Raw genomic sequence first — 14,563 nt, forward strand, 5'->3', positions numbered from 1 at the left:
CTGGCTTCAGCTGTTTGGACCAGCCGAAGTATCCAAACAATCTTCAAAGACAAGCCCACATAGAGATGTTACAATAATCTGAATGGAATGTAACTAAGGTATGTACCACTGTGGCCACTTCAGGCATCTCGAGGAATTGGTGCAGAAGTTTTAAATATGCAAGGCCCCTCCTGGCCACCACAGATACTTGGGCTTCCAGGTTCAGTGCTGAGTCCAGGAGGACAAACTGCTGACCCGTGTCTTCAGGGGGAGTAACTGTATCTAGCATAGACTGGTTCCTTATTCCCTGATCTGCCTTCTGACTGACCAGGGGGCCCATTTTCTTGTCTGGATTAAGTTTCCATTTGTTTGCCTTCCTCCAGTACATTGCTGATGAGACACTAGTTTAGGATGGAAAGGAATAATAGAGTTCAATATTATCTGCATTTGGATGGCATTGCACCCCCATAAGTCTGAAGGGCATTTCCTGGTATTTCATGTATGTGTTAAACAGCACAAAGGACAAAACAGAGTCCTGAGTAAAGGACCTCACGGGCCAAGAGCTAGGGGTTCAAACAGGCCCCAGCACCACCTTCTGGGTTCACCCCTCCAGGAAGGAATGGAGCCAGGGCCATAGCCAGAGGGAGTTTGAGGGTTTAACTCCCCCCCCCCCCCCAAACTGTGTCAGGTAAAAAAAAACTAGTTTATTCATGAATTTTTACTGGTTAACCAATTTACGAGTTAACCAGTTTTTTTAAAAAAAAAACTGACACATTTCGGGCGGGGGGGGGGGGGTTGAACTTTTAAACTGCCCCCCCCCCCCCCCCTCTGGCTACAGCCCTGAATGTTCCATTATTAGTGGGACAACCTAGAAGGATATCATGACTGATGGTATCAAAAGCTGCTGAGAGGTCCAGTGGAACCTACAGGGACACACTCACCCTGTCTGGTTCTCTTGCTGGGATAGCAAGGTAACTAAAGCTGTCTGTTCCATAACAAGGTCTGAAATCAGATTAAAATGGATCTAGTTGCAGAAACCCTTGAAGTTGGGAGACTGTCGCTCTCTCAAGTACCTTATTCAGAAATAGATTGGAGACTGATCTATAGTTGTCCAGGAATTGAATTGCTGTGTTTATCAAATAACCAATATCTTAATGCTTGCTGTAATTGTCTATCTGGCTGATAATTGACTTGGTTGAATTTAATCAAAAGAAAAATAACATCCTTTCCACCACTAATTTAATTTCGGTTTTTCATAAAAAATCATGGAATCTGAAAGTTGGAAGGGACCACAAAGACCATTTAGTCCAAAATCTTGCCATACAATGAGTGTATTTGTTTTATCCATATTCAGATAGAAATTATTTGTGTTTGAGCCTTGTTACAGTATTGAGAATGCCACAGTATGAAGGGAACAATTCTTTAATGATGCTCAAGGATGGTAATAAATGGATTTCCTGGCCCAAACAGATTAATCAGAGAACTATCCTTTGTTCTGTTCAGAGGCACTATGTCAGTTGCTTCTAAAACACTATTTGTAGTGTTGTACAACTGTTGAATAAAAAGTTGTAGCTTTTATCCATAAGTCTGTATATATAAAAAGATTTTAAAAAATTTGGCCTAGGACAAAACAACAAAACTACACATCCCAGAAACACTAAACTTGGCAACACAACCCCTCATCCATGCCTCTACGTTTATACAACAAAAAGAAAAGAAAAATAAAGTCCTATTTAGAGGGAAAGGAATATTTTGTTTTTTATTCACTTGGTCTCCTAGCAACCCACTCAGCCCAGGGGACAGGCACAGTTAGGCCCCAGGCCTCTTCCACACTGCCTATAAAATACAGATTATCTGATTTTCACTGGATTATATGGCAGTGTAGACTCAAGGCCCTTCCACACAGCTATATTACCCATTTATAATCTTATATTATCTGCTTTGAACTGGATTATCTTGAGTCCACACTGCCAGATAATTCACTTCAGTGTGCATTTTATACAGCTGTGTAGAAGGGGCCTCATATAATCCAGTTCTAAGCAGATAATATAAGATTATAAATATACAGTAGAGTCTCACTTATCCAACATAAACAGGCGGGCAGAACGTTGGATAAGTTGGATAATAAGAAGGGATTCAGGAAAAGCCGATTAAACATCAAATTAGGTAATGATTATACAAATTAAGCACCAAACATCATGTTATACAACAAATTTGACAGAAAAAGTAGTTCAATGCTTAGTAATGCTATGCTGTAATTACTGTATTTAGAAATTTAGCACCAAAATATCACAATGAATTTAAAACATTGACTACAAAAACATTGACTACTAAAAGGCAGACTGCGTTGGATAATCCAGAACATTGGATAAGCGAATGTTGGATAAGTGAGATTCTACTGTAATATGAAATAATTACTATGGTAATCCAGTCCAACCCAGTTCTGCCATGGAGGACACAATCTAAGCACGCCCAACAGATGGCCACCCAGCCTCTCAATAATAATGCGTAATAACAATAATAATAATAATAATAATAATAATAATAATAATAATAATAATAATAAGGAGAAGAAGAAGGAGGAGGAGGAGGAGGAGGAGGAGGAGGAGGAGGAGAAGAAGAAGAAGAAGAAGAAGAAGAAGAAGAAGAAGAAGAAGAAGAAGAAGAAGAAGAAGAAGAAGAAGAAGAAGAAGAAGAAGATCATACAATCATAAGGTTAGGAGACACCCCTAAGGATCATCTAGTTCAACTTCCTTCCACCATGCAGGACGACACAAACCAAGCACTCCTGACAGATGGCTATCCAAGATCTGCACAGTAATAATACAAATCGAATCATAGAATCAGACAGTTAGGAGAGACCCCTAAAGGCCATCCAGTCCAACCCAACTCTGCCATTGGACGATACAATCCTAGCACTCCCAACAGATAGCCAGCCAGCCTCTCAATAATATGAATAAGAATATCATACAATCCTAATGTTAGGAGATACCCCTAAGGATCATCCAGTTCAACTTCCTTATATCATGCAGGAGGACACAATCCAACCACTCCTGACAAATGGCCATCCAATATCTGCACAATAATAATACACATCGAATCATAGCATCAGTTAGCTAGGAGACACCCCTAAAGGCCATCCAGTCCAACCCAATTCTGCCATGCAGGACACAATCCAAGCACTCCCAACAGATGGCCACCCAGCCTCTCAATACTACTACTACTACTACTACTACTACTACTACTAATAATAATAATAACAATATCATCATACAATCCTAAGGTTTGGAGTGACTCCCTAAGGATCATCCAGATCAACTTCCTTCTACCATGCAGGAGGACACAATCCAAGCACTCCTGACAGATGGCCATCCAGCCTCTACATAATAATGATGATGAAGATGATGATGATGATGATGATGATGATGATGATAATAATAGAAGCATAGAATCCAAGAGTTTGGAGAGACCCCTAAGAGCCATCCAGCCCAACCCTTTCTACTATGCAGCAGGACACAATCCAAGCATTCACAACACATGGACAACGTATCAATACTATACAATACTACACAGGGACATAGACCCCCTCTACCCTCACCACTTTCACAGTACACAAACAACCAAATGCATACTAAACAAAGACAACCATACAACAGACATTCAATACCACCACTACCTCAACAAGTTCTCACCAACACCACCGGACAATGCCACAGCAACGCGTGGCCGGGCACAGCTAGTTAAGTATAATAGAATTTTAAGAAGTAGGCTACTTTTAACCTTATATTTAACTTAATGTAAAGTCTTATGCTGCATTTTTTATTTATAAAGTACATTTTCTTATTTAAAAACACATTAAAATTGAGTGGTGTTTTGGGATACGAATGTTTTGACTTAAGAACATGGTCACAGAATGAATTACATTCTTAATTCAAGGTATCAAAGTATACACACTATAACAATATTTTGGGGCATTATGCTGTATATGCTTGCTCTAGGAAACAGCAATTGGATATAGCTTCTCACATACCAGTCTTAGGAGTAGATGTCAGAAAATATCTGAAGGTATAACTATTTACATATAGCAAACTGTTTTTGCATTTTATCATGCTTTGAAACTACTTTTGATATCTAATTTTATGTATTATATGTTTATTCACTAATGTTACTTAATGTTTCAAAATATTGCACACTTTACTAAAATTTCATCTTTAAATATTTGATTTTGATATAGCTATTAAACCCTATGAGGAGTGGCTTAGGGAACTGGGTATGCTTAGCATAGGAAAGCCAGAGAGGGGACATTATAACAATTTTTAAGTATTTCATAGTATTTAAGTATGTCACATTGAGGAGGGGGCAAGCTTGTTTTCTACTGCTCTAGAGACTAGGACACAGAGCAATTGATTCAAATTGTAGAAAAAGACATCCCAATTAAACATAAGGAAGAACTTCCTGATGGTATGACCTGGTCAACCGTGGAATATCCAGTAGCTGAAACCCTCACACTAATCAAACAAAACTTCCCAGAAGACATCACAGCCCTGTTTCACCATTGCCTCACCACTAGCTACTTTCAGTGGGACACTGGATTCTATGAACAGAAGGATGGAGTGGCCATGGGGAGCCCTCTCAGCCCAGTAGTAGCAAATTTCTATATGGAATACTTTGAAAAACAGGCCCTAGAAACAGCACCAAAAAAGCCAACTGTTTGGTTCAGATACGTAGATGACACCTTCACGATTTGGAGCCATGGAGAGGAAGAACTCAGCAAGTTCCTGGACCATCTTAACAGCATCCACCCAAACATCCAATTCACCATGGAAAAAGAAAAGGAAGGAAAACTGCCATTTCTAGATGTTCTGGTCATCCGCAAACCCAATCAACAATTGGGCCACACAGTTTACAGAAAACCTACACACACAGATAGATACCTTCATAAAAACTCCAACCATCACCCAAGTCAAAAAAGGAGCACAATCAAAGCCCTGACAGACCGTGCACAAAGAATCTGCGAACCTCACCTCCTCCAAGGTGAACTCAACCACCTAAACTGGGCTCTACAGGCCAATGGATACTCCACCACAGACATCAGAAGAGCTGCAAGGCCAAGAACAAGCCATGAGAGTCAAGACAAAGATCCACCCAGAGGAAAGGTGTTCTTACCATACATCAAGGGAACTACTGACCGCATAGGGAAGCTGATGAAGAAGCACAACCTACAAACTATCTACAAACCCACGAAGAAAATCCAACAAATGCTACGGTCAGCGAAGGACAAGAGGGATCCTCTCTCTTCTGCAGGAGTCTACCGGATACCATGCAGCTGTGGACAAGTCTACATAGGGACCACCAAACGCAGCGCCCAAACAAGAGTCAAAGAACATGAAAGGCACTGCAGACTAATTCAACCAGAGAAATCAGCCATAGCAGAGCATTTGATGAACCAGCCTGGACACAGAATACTATTTGAGAACACAAAAATGCTGGACCATTCTAACAACTATCATGTCAGACTACACAGAGAAGCCATTGAAATCCACAAGCATGTGGACAACTTCAACAGAAAGGAAGAAACCATGAAAATGAACAAAATCTGGCTACCAGTATTACAAAACTCAAAAATCAGAACAGTAAATAAAAAGCAATACTCTGAAAACAGAGGGTTTCCAGACATGAATCAACCAAGGGCAGTTAACGACTCTAAACAAAGGATGCCCCAGAGGCAGGAAGAAGACAGCAGATAAGCTTTTCAATGCTAATTTAAGTGATTAACTACACATTCACACTGACCTCTCTCACCCTAGACTTTCCACAGATATATATTAACCTCTTTGCTTAGTTTTCTCCATACCTCACAACCTCTGAGGATGCCTGCCATAGATGTGGGCGAAACGTCAGGAGAGAATGCTTCTGGAACATGGCCACACAGCCCGAAAGACATACAACAACCCTGCCTTAGAGAGTTTTGGAGTCTCCTCTTGAGGTTTTTAAGCAAAAGCTGAGTGGCCATCTGTTGGGAGTGTTTTGATTGCATGTCAGATAGCCCTTGTGGTCTTGTCCAGCTCTATGATTCTACATACAATTACTTGTTAATTTTAGTAATGTTTTAGTTTTAAGCTTCTGATCTTGGTATTTTTCTGCTGTACTTAGCATCAAAGTACCTGTCATCAGATATTTTTAGTCAATTAAATTCTTCCTTTCCTCATATTTTGTTTGCCTTCAGACCTCTCTTGTATGAGCTTTTTTGGTTGACAACAGCATTTACTATTTTATCTTTTCCCAACTCTCCTTTGCTTCATCTTATCTTTAGTTTTCTATCATTGTTTCTGCTTCTTCTTTATGCATTGTCTCTTGTGTATCTCTAGCCATTATACCAATCCATTTTAGAAAACATTTAACCTTTTATCCAACAGTTGAAGCAAGGAAAAATGCAATATATGATCAAGGAATTAAGCATTTCAAAAATATTTACCTTTTTCTTATTTTCCCTTCTGTGTCTTCACAAAAGTATGTGTGTGCATGAACTTGCCAAGTCTTAAGTTATATTAGATCTAAAAGCTTATTTTAAAATACAAAAAATAGCAGGTTAAAATATTGGCCATTTTGAATACCTCTGAGGAGACTACTCAAGGTGGTCATGTGAGAAAACCTATTCCGTTGGACCTCTCTCAACCACCCAAGTGAGACAGCACAATGGAAGAAGTATGTAAGACATAAAATAATGGTAGTCTTTACACTCCATGATATCCAAGAAGAATAAAATCTTGTTGTTTACTTGTTCAGTCACTTCCAACTCTTTGTGACCTCATGAACCAGCCCATGCCAGAGCTCCCTGTCGGCCGTCGCCAACCCCCAGCTCCTTCAAGGTCAAGCCAGTCACTTCAAGGATACCATCCATCCATCTTGCCCTTGGTCTGCCATTCTTCCATTTGCCCCAGCATCATTCTTCTCCAAGCTTTCCTTCTTCTCATTATGTGGCCAAAATACTTCATCTTTGCTTCTTACATCCTTCCCTCTGGTGAGCAGTTGGCATTATTTCCTGGAGTATAGACTGGTTTGATCTTCTGACGGTCCAGAGCACTCTCAGAATTTTCCTCCAACACCTTAGTTTCCATCCTGTTTTGTGCTCCAGCTGTGCTAAGCTCAGAAGCTTACGTTCGTTGTCTTACACACACTTATAGCTATGGCCCAGCCTAGTACTGCCACAGTGCACACAGACCTATTTTTTTAGACCTGTTCCCAGAAAGAGAGTGAGAGGTGGCAGCTACCATGGCTGTATCAGTTGAACACCAAAATATACTATGCTTTTTCTGATGATTTGTTGTAAAACATGATGTTTTCATGCTTAATTTGTAAAATCATAACGTAATTTGACATTTAATCTGCTTTTTCTTAATTATCCAACATTTTCGCTTATCCAATCTTCTGCCAGCCCGTTTATGTTGGATAAGTGACACTCTACTATATTCGCTATGGGAGTATCAGGGCACCAAACACAACTGGTGCAAGTGCTGGTTTTAATCAGAGTATTCTCCTCCCCAGTACTGCCTATCATTCTGTCTGATATTGAATAAATTTTAATAATAATCAATAGGTTTGCTGGTTTGAGCTGTGTATATATATTCTGAAGAAAACATTCCAGTGCATGTACAGATTATACCAGGATTCAAATCCCTTCGTGGCCATGGAAACCCATTGTGTGTTCTTAGGCAAGTGAAAGTCTCAGAATCAGAAGAAGTCAAGGGCTTCCCCCTTGCCAAGAAAATCCTATAGTCAGAAATGACTTGTAGGCACATAACAAATAGTAGCAGCAGTGGTAAAAATGAGGGTGGTGAATTGTGTACATACTCATGAGTCAATATATCCATAGCTCAATACAGCCCAACTTGTGCTATTTATATTCATTTTGATCACAATCTAATTTCCACATATCTAAGAGGGATCTCTTTTTGAATGGAATTCCTACTTCTGATTAGGTATTGTAAATAATCACAGTGTTCAGTTATACTTTTAAATCCTTTTCAATTGTCTTAATTTTAAATATATATATATATCTGGATTTTCACCTGCATTATTTTTTGCATGCTCAGGTGACTCAAAATGGACCCACATTGACTTTATTCTTCACATGTTAATGACATAATATTTATGTTTCCAATACAAATTTTCTTGGCCGCCTTATATTTCAGCTTTAGAGTATTACTTATAACAATCATGGTCAGCCATAGTATCTGTGACAATTCCTCAGTGACTCTCAAAGTGTCTGCAAAACATTCATGTTCACTGCATGTACTAAATGGCATGAAAGAGAGGGAAGTGTTTTTAAGTTCAAGGAAATTGTAAGTAAAAAGTGAAGCAGACAGAATTTTCAAATGACATTCGGTGTTCTCTGTTTATAAAACGCTATAGAGCATGAAGCAGTCTCTGAATTGCTGTATTTCTAGCTCTGTGTTCTTTTAAGATAAACTATGAATTTTGGCTGCTTCACCTTTTCTTTAGATTCAAAATATGGCATGATATCTGAAGCACACAATTCTGAGCTAATTTTCTTTTTTCCCTCTTCTTCACTGAGTTACTTTGCGTCTGCATTTTTCTTCTTTTGTAGTTAGGCGAGGATAGATTAGAATTAGGTTGCAGCACAGATTGGGAAAATCTCCCAGCATCCTCTTCCTGCAGAGGCATCATCTACCAACACTGCTTTAGCTGCAGCTATTCAACTGACATTTCTTTTTCCATTCTGATATGGAAGACTCCCGTGATTACAGCTCCTGCTGTCTCAACTTTTAACTATATATTTTCCTGCTTGATAAGCAATAAGCTTGTGGGGGACAGTGGAATAGAACAAGGAAATGGAATATTCTCTGGATTTTTTTTTGTTCATTTTTATGTGTCTAGAAGAAACAATACACATCTGAAAGAGGCATAGCTTCCTGTAGTGACTGCAATTATTCATCTAAAGTTACCTAATTTAATTCTGTGAGTATATTATGTCTTGTCTCTGCTAATTAGCTTCTAAAGTGGTTTGCATAAGTCACTGTACATTTGTGGTAATTTTCTGGCAAAATAGCTTTGTATGGTTAGTTATTAAAGCATGTATAATGCTTTGTAATGAAATGTGCAGGTCCAGCATGTCTTTGCAGATTTACTAGGAAAATTAAAATTCTTAATTACTTCAGAAATGATTTATTTTTCTTCTGCCTTATTAGACTGACTCTTGTCATTGTCAGTGTGCTCCTAGTAATGTCAATGAATGACATTGTAGATTGCAGAATACTGCAAGATGTATATATTTGGAGTTTCTTTGTGAAACTCATAGCATAAAATCAAATTGTTTATCTAATATGGTTGTTAGCTTCTCTGTAAAATGATAGTTTTAGAGTGTGTAATGACTGTGATATTTTTGGTTTTATTAGCATGTGGTCTCACTTATTCATGATGGTCTGTGGTCTGAAAAAATAGTAAACCGAGAAAATACTTATGCATATATATTTTACATTTATGTTTTCGAGGTTGTTGTAACAGTTATGTAAGATTCGGGTGCAACAAACTTCCTGCGATTTCCCAGTAATTTATATGAAGCCCTAGAAAAAGTATTAATCATGAATCTGGACCTGAGCCAGCCTTCGAATGACGCAGTCCCAGCATCATGAACATCTGGCCTGGTTCTGTAGCATCCTGTGCTAACAGGATTTTCTTCCCTTTAAAGAAATTTTGATATGAGTTGAGCTGTGAGAATTTTTCCTTCAGAGCTGTTTATCAATAGTAATGTAAGGCTGCTTTTGTTGTTTTTGCTTTATTCTTAATTGATGTATTATGTTTGCATGGAGATATGTTGTTATTGCTGAAAATGTTTGATACTGGTTGGGTATCCTTCATCTGAAATTATTGGGACCACAAGTGTTCTGGATTTCAGATTTATTCAGATTTTGGAATGTTTGTATTTGCATATCTGTACGTAAAAAGGTATCTTGGAAGTGGGACCCATGTCTAAACATAAAATTCATTTACATTTAATATACACCTTATACACATAGCCTAAGAGTAATTATATACACAATATTTTGATAATTTTGTGCACAAAGCAAACTTTATGTACATTGAACTATCAGAAAGCAAAGGTGTCATATCATTTACACATATGGACATTTTTGGATTTCAGAATATTGGTTAAGGGATGCTTAGCCTGTATTACTGAAAGATAGTTAATTTTTGAGCAATTGGTCCTATAACAATTGTTTGGTCTCTTTGTTATGGTTTAAAGATCAACAAACCTGTGTGTGTGAATTCTTATATGTAATGAGGGCTGCAGAACTCATAAAGCACTATTATCACTAAAGAAAGTGCTAAAGTAATATTTGAGGAGTTCAGACTTTGTGGACTGACTTGACCTGTATAATTCAGATTAAAATACAGATCAGAATGTAGTTTTCTAAAACATCCTGATTTACCTGTAGCAGGGGTTCTTAAACTTTTTTTTAGCTGCGGAGCCCTTTTTGAAATGAAACTTTCTCGTGGAGCCCAATAAATGTCTATATATATGTAGAGAGAGAGAGAGATTGTATATGTGTGTGTATACAGTAGAGTCTCACTTATCCAACATTCGCTTATCCAGCGTTCTGGATTATCCAACGCATTTTTGTAGTCAATGTTTTCAATACATCGTGATATTTTGGTGTTAAATTTGTAAATACAGTAATAACTACATAGCATTACTGTGTATTGAACTACATTTTCTGTCAAATTTGTTGTATAACATGATGTTTTTGTGCTTAATTTGTAAAATCATAACCTAATTTGATGTTTAATAGATTTTCCTTGATTCCTCCTTATTATCCAACATATTTGCTTATCCAACGTTCTGCCGGCCCGTTTATGTTGGATAAGTGTGACTCTACTGTGTGTATATATGTATATATATGGGCTGGGCCAGTGGCAGATGGATGGAGAGTGCTTGTGTGAACTAATTCACACAGTGCAAAATAGAAAGAAAGAAAGAATACAATTTTTAAATGAAGAACAATTTTAACCAACATAAACTTAACAGATTAATCTATTTATTTTGCTATAGTCAGCCCTGAACTGATTACATCACCCACTGGGATGCTCAGGGATCATCCAGAGGTTTCATTGGCTGATGTAATCATTTCCCATGTAGATACATGGACATTGTCAGGTGCTTTTGCAATTTGCACCTTCAGCTGCTCTCCAAGCGTGGAATGGCCATGTGCTCAGTGCGGGGTTTCAACAGTTCTGCAAAAATTCAGGGGAGAGGGGAAAACGCAATACCAACCTCTGCAGTGACCAAAAATAGACATATACAGGCATAAGGCTAATGGGATGACAGCCTTCTGTGTCATGTCTTCTTACTCTTTGTGATATCTGTACCACATATAGATATGTTTGCACTTGTACAGAGACTTCATTTGAAAAGTTATAGAGCTGAGTAGCCTGGAGGAGCACCTGCCCCCTGCTGCCTGTCACACATACCCTATATACCCATGTATACATCTAGACATACATCAAAAAATCAAACCCCAAAAAGCCTGGGTCGACTTATCCATGGGTTATTGTTAGTACTGTAATTTTAAGTCTTATTTTAAAAAGGAACCATACTCTTTCTGAGTGGCGAAAGGCAAGAACTTGATTTGTCCCAGGAGAATCTGAAAGAAACACTACCTCCATCTGCTCTCTCCACCATTGTGCTGCTTCTGGCCTTTGAATGCCTGGTGAGAAAATAGCAGTGGTTGCGACCAGGGGATGCTGGCCACCTGAGGTGGCATTGGTGCTTTCCCCTTTTTGTGGAAAACCCTCAGTGTATACAAAGGTTTTGGACTCAAAACCTGCTCTTAACTTGTACATGATGTTGACCTATACATGAATATAGACAATATTCAAACCTACCTACAGAGTTCAGATATGCTATTCTCCAGGTAGTTCAGGGAAGAAATTGCTCACACTTGACATCATATTTATTGCAGAGACTAGGGAGGTTTCCAGTATATTGTCTGATAGTGTTCATGGGATCAGTTATTAAAGCCTGTGGATGTGGATAAAATGCTTGAAGCAGTTCAGTCCACCACATGTAAGTTTCACCATTGTTCATGTTAGCTAAAAAAAATTAGCTGGTGTGGACTAACTAGGTTGGTCTAGGGGTGGTAAATGCCTCATTATGTTAGGGGGAGGTGCCTGCTGCCTTAAAAGAGATGGTAGTGTGTCCTTTCTTGAAGAAGACCTCTAGATCCAGGAGTATATGAGAGCTACGTATTATCTGATTGCAAATTTACCATTTTTGGGGAAGTGCATGAGTATGTTCAGGTGTTATTGGAGGAAACAGATTATCTGGGCTCATTTCTGTCTACTTTGAGGCCAGAATACAGCACTGAAACAACTGGATACTCAAACTGATAACCTACTCCAGAAGAAAGAGAGGGTAGTGCTATCCTGTTGATTTACCTGGATCTCACAGTGGCTTTTGATACCATTGGTCATAGTATCTTACTGGACAAGTTCTGTAAGATGGGAGTAGGAGGCACTGTTTTTCAGTGGTTCTTTTCCTATGTGGAGGGCGTGTTTTAAAGAGTTGCATTTGAGGATTCCTGTTCAGTGCCATGACTGTTAAGGTATGAGGTGTCACAGGGTTCCAACTCATCCCCCATGCTGTTCAATATCCGCATGAAGCAGCAGGAGTAAGATGTGATTGGGGGTTTGGAGTAGGGTGCCATCAGTATGCTGATGACACACAGATATGTCATCAGGGTTAGCTGGCACTGATCAGGGGTGGATCTATGCCTGCATGCTATAATGGGCTGGATGAGGGCAGCTTCAGATATTCTTGGAGGAAATTAACTATCTGGTCCTGTTTCAGTTTAGTTTCAGGCCAGGATATGGTATCAACAGCCTTGGTTGCTCTGAGATGACCTATTTCAGGGGAAAAACGGGAAGCGCTAGCCTCCTGGATCTTTTAAAGGGGTTTGATACCATTTTATTGGACTAGTTCTCGTTACAGTGGTTCTACTCCTATATGCAAAATCCCAGGAAATGGAATTGGGGGACTACTTCTCAGCTTCATGGTCATCTATGGGGTATCACAATGTTAATCTTTTCTTCCATGCTGTCCAACATCTATATGAGGCTCCTGGATGAGATCATTAGGAGTTTGGGGATTGGGTCTCATCAGTATGCTGATGACACTCAGCAGTATTCATTTTTGTCATCAGAGTCAGGTCAGCCTTTGGAGGTGTTGGAACGATGCCTGGATACTGTAATGTTTGGATGATGGCCAGTTAAATGAAATTGAATGAGAAGAAGACTCAGTGGATTGGTGGTTCTAGAGTCACTAACGGGGTCACTAACTATCTTGGATGAAGTACTTACCATGAGGGAGCAGGTATGGAGCTTGAGTGTGCTCCTAGAATTTAGAACCAATACCTATCCATGTCACTGGAGGCCTAAGTGGTCTCTATGGTACAGAGTGCATGGCACTAGCTTTGACTGGTGCAGCAGCTACTGCCATTGCTCGATGGAGATAACCCAGCCACAGTAATCCATGTACTGGTTGGACTACTGTAATGCACTCTATCTTGGTTAACCCTTGAAGACAACTTGGAAGCTGCAGCTACTGGAGAATGCAGCATCTCAGTTGCTGACTGGAGTACCATATTGTATCAGTCTTAAAAACAATTACACTGGCTGCCAATACATTTCTGGTTCAAATTCAAGGCACATGTGATGACATTTAACAACCTAAATAATTTTGGACCTCAATATTCGAGGGACGGCTTCTCCCCATATATGCCTATCTGGGGATTAAAATCTGCTCTCCTCCATGTTTCAGTAGTGAAAACAATACACTGTTGGGACATGGAAGACGGCTTTTTCAGCAATGACACCCTAGTAGGGAAACACTATCTCCTGGAGACCTAACTGTCACTAACACTATCATTTAGACACCAAGTTAAAATTTGTTGGTTAAGCAAAGGTTTGTTGCTGCTGCTCAGTTGCATAGTTGTTTCCGACTCTTCGTGACCTCATGGACCAGTCCTCGCCAGAGTTCCCTGTCGGCCGTTGCTGCCCCCAGTTCCTTAAAGATCAAGCCAGTCACTTCAAGGATACCGTCCATCCCTCTCGCCCTTGGTTGGCCTCTCTTCCTTTTTCCTTCCATTTTCCCCAGCATCGTGATCTTTTCCAAGCTTTCCTATCTTCTCATGATGTGGCCAAAATACTTCAACTTTGCCTCCAATATCCTTCCCTCCAGTGAGCAGTCGGGCATTATTTCCTGGAGGATGGACTGGTTGGATCTTCTTGCGATTCAAGGCACTTTCAGGATTTTCCTCCAGCACCAAAGTTCAAAGGCGTCTTATCTTCCTTCGTTCAGCCTTCCTTATGGTCCAGCTCTCGCAACCATAAGTTACTATGGGGAATACCATTGCTTTCACTATGCGGACCTTCGTTGCCAGTGTGATGTCTCTGCTCTTCACTATTTTATCAAGGTTGGCCATTGCTCTCCTCTTCTGATAAACGTCTTCTGATTTCCTGGCTGCAGTCTGCATCTGCAGTGATCTTCGCGCCTAGAAATATAAAG

At 39.5% G+C, this 14,563-nt stretch overlaps 1 protein-coding gene across 3 annotated transcripts in view; it reads left to right on the plus strand.

The window, feature by feature from the left end:
* ttc39b (tetratricopeptide repeat domain 39B) overlaps positions 1 to 14,563 on the plus strand; it is an 87,206-nt gene that overhangs the window by 35,646 nt on the left and 36,997 nt on the right. Inside the window, exon 1 of one of the 3 annotated variants that reach the window (XM_008103159.3) lies at positions 7,608 to 8,958. The exons of the other annotated variants lie outside the window; for them this stretch is intronic. The gene's annotated coding sequence lies outside the window, so the exon portion shown is untranslated. Of the gene's footprint in view, positions 1 to 7,607; positions 8,959 to 14,563 lie in introns of those variants that run through there. 3 annotated transcript variants of the gene reach the window in all.

Source organism: Anolis carolinensis, chromosome 2 (assembly GCF_035594765.1).
Source record: "Anolis carolinensis isolate JA03-04 chromosome 2, rAnoCar3.1.pri, whole genome shotgun sequence".
In the NCBI taxonomy this organism is placed as follows: domain Eukaryota; kingdom Metazoa; phylum Chordata; class Lepidosauria; order Squamata; family Dactyloidae; genus Anolis; species Anolis carolinensis.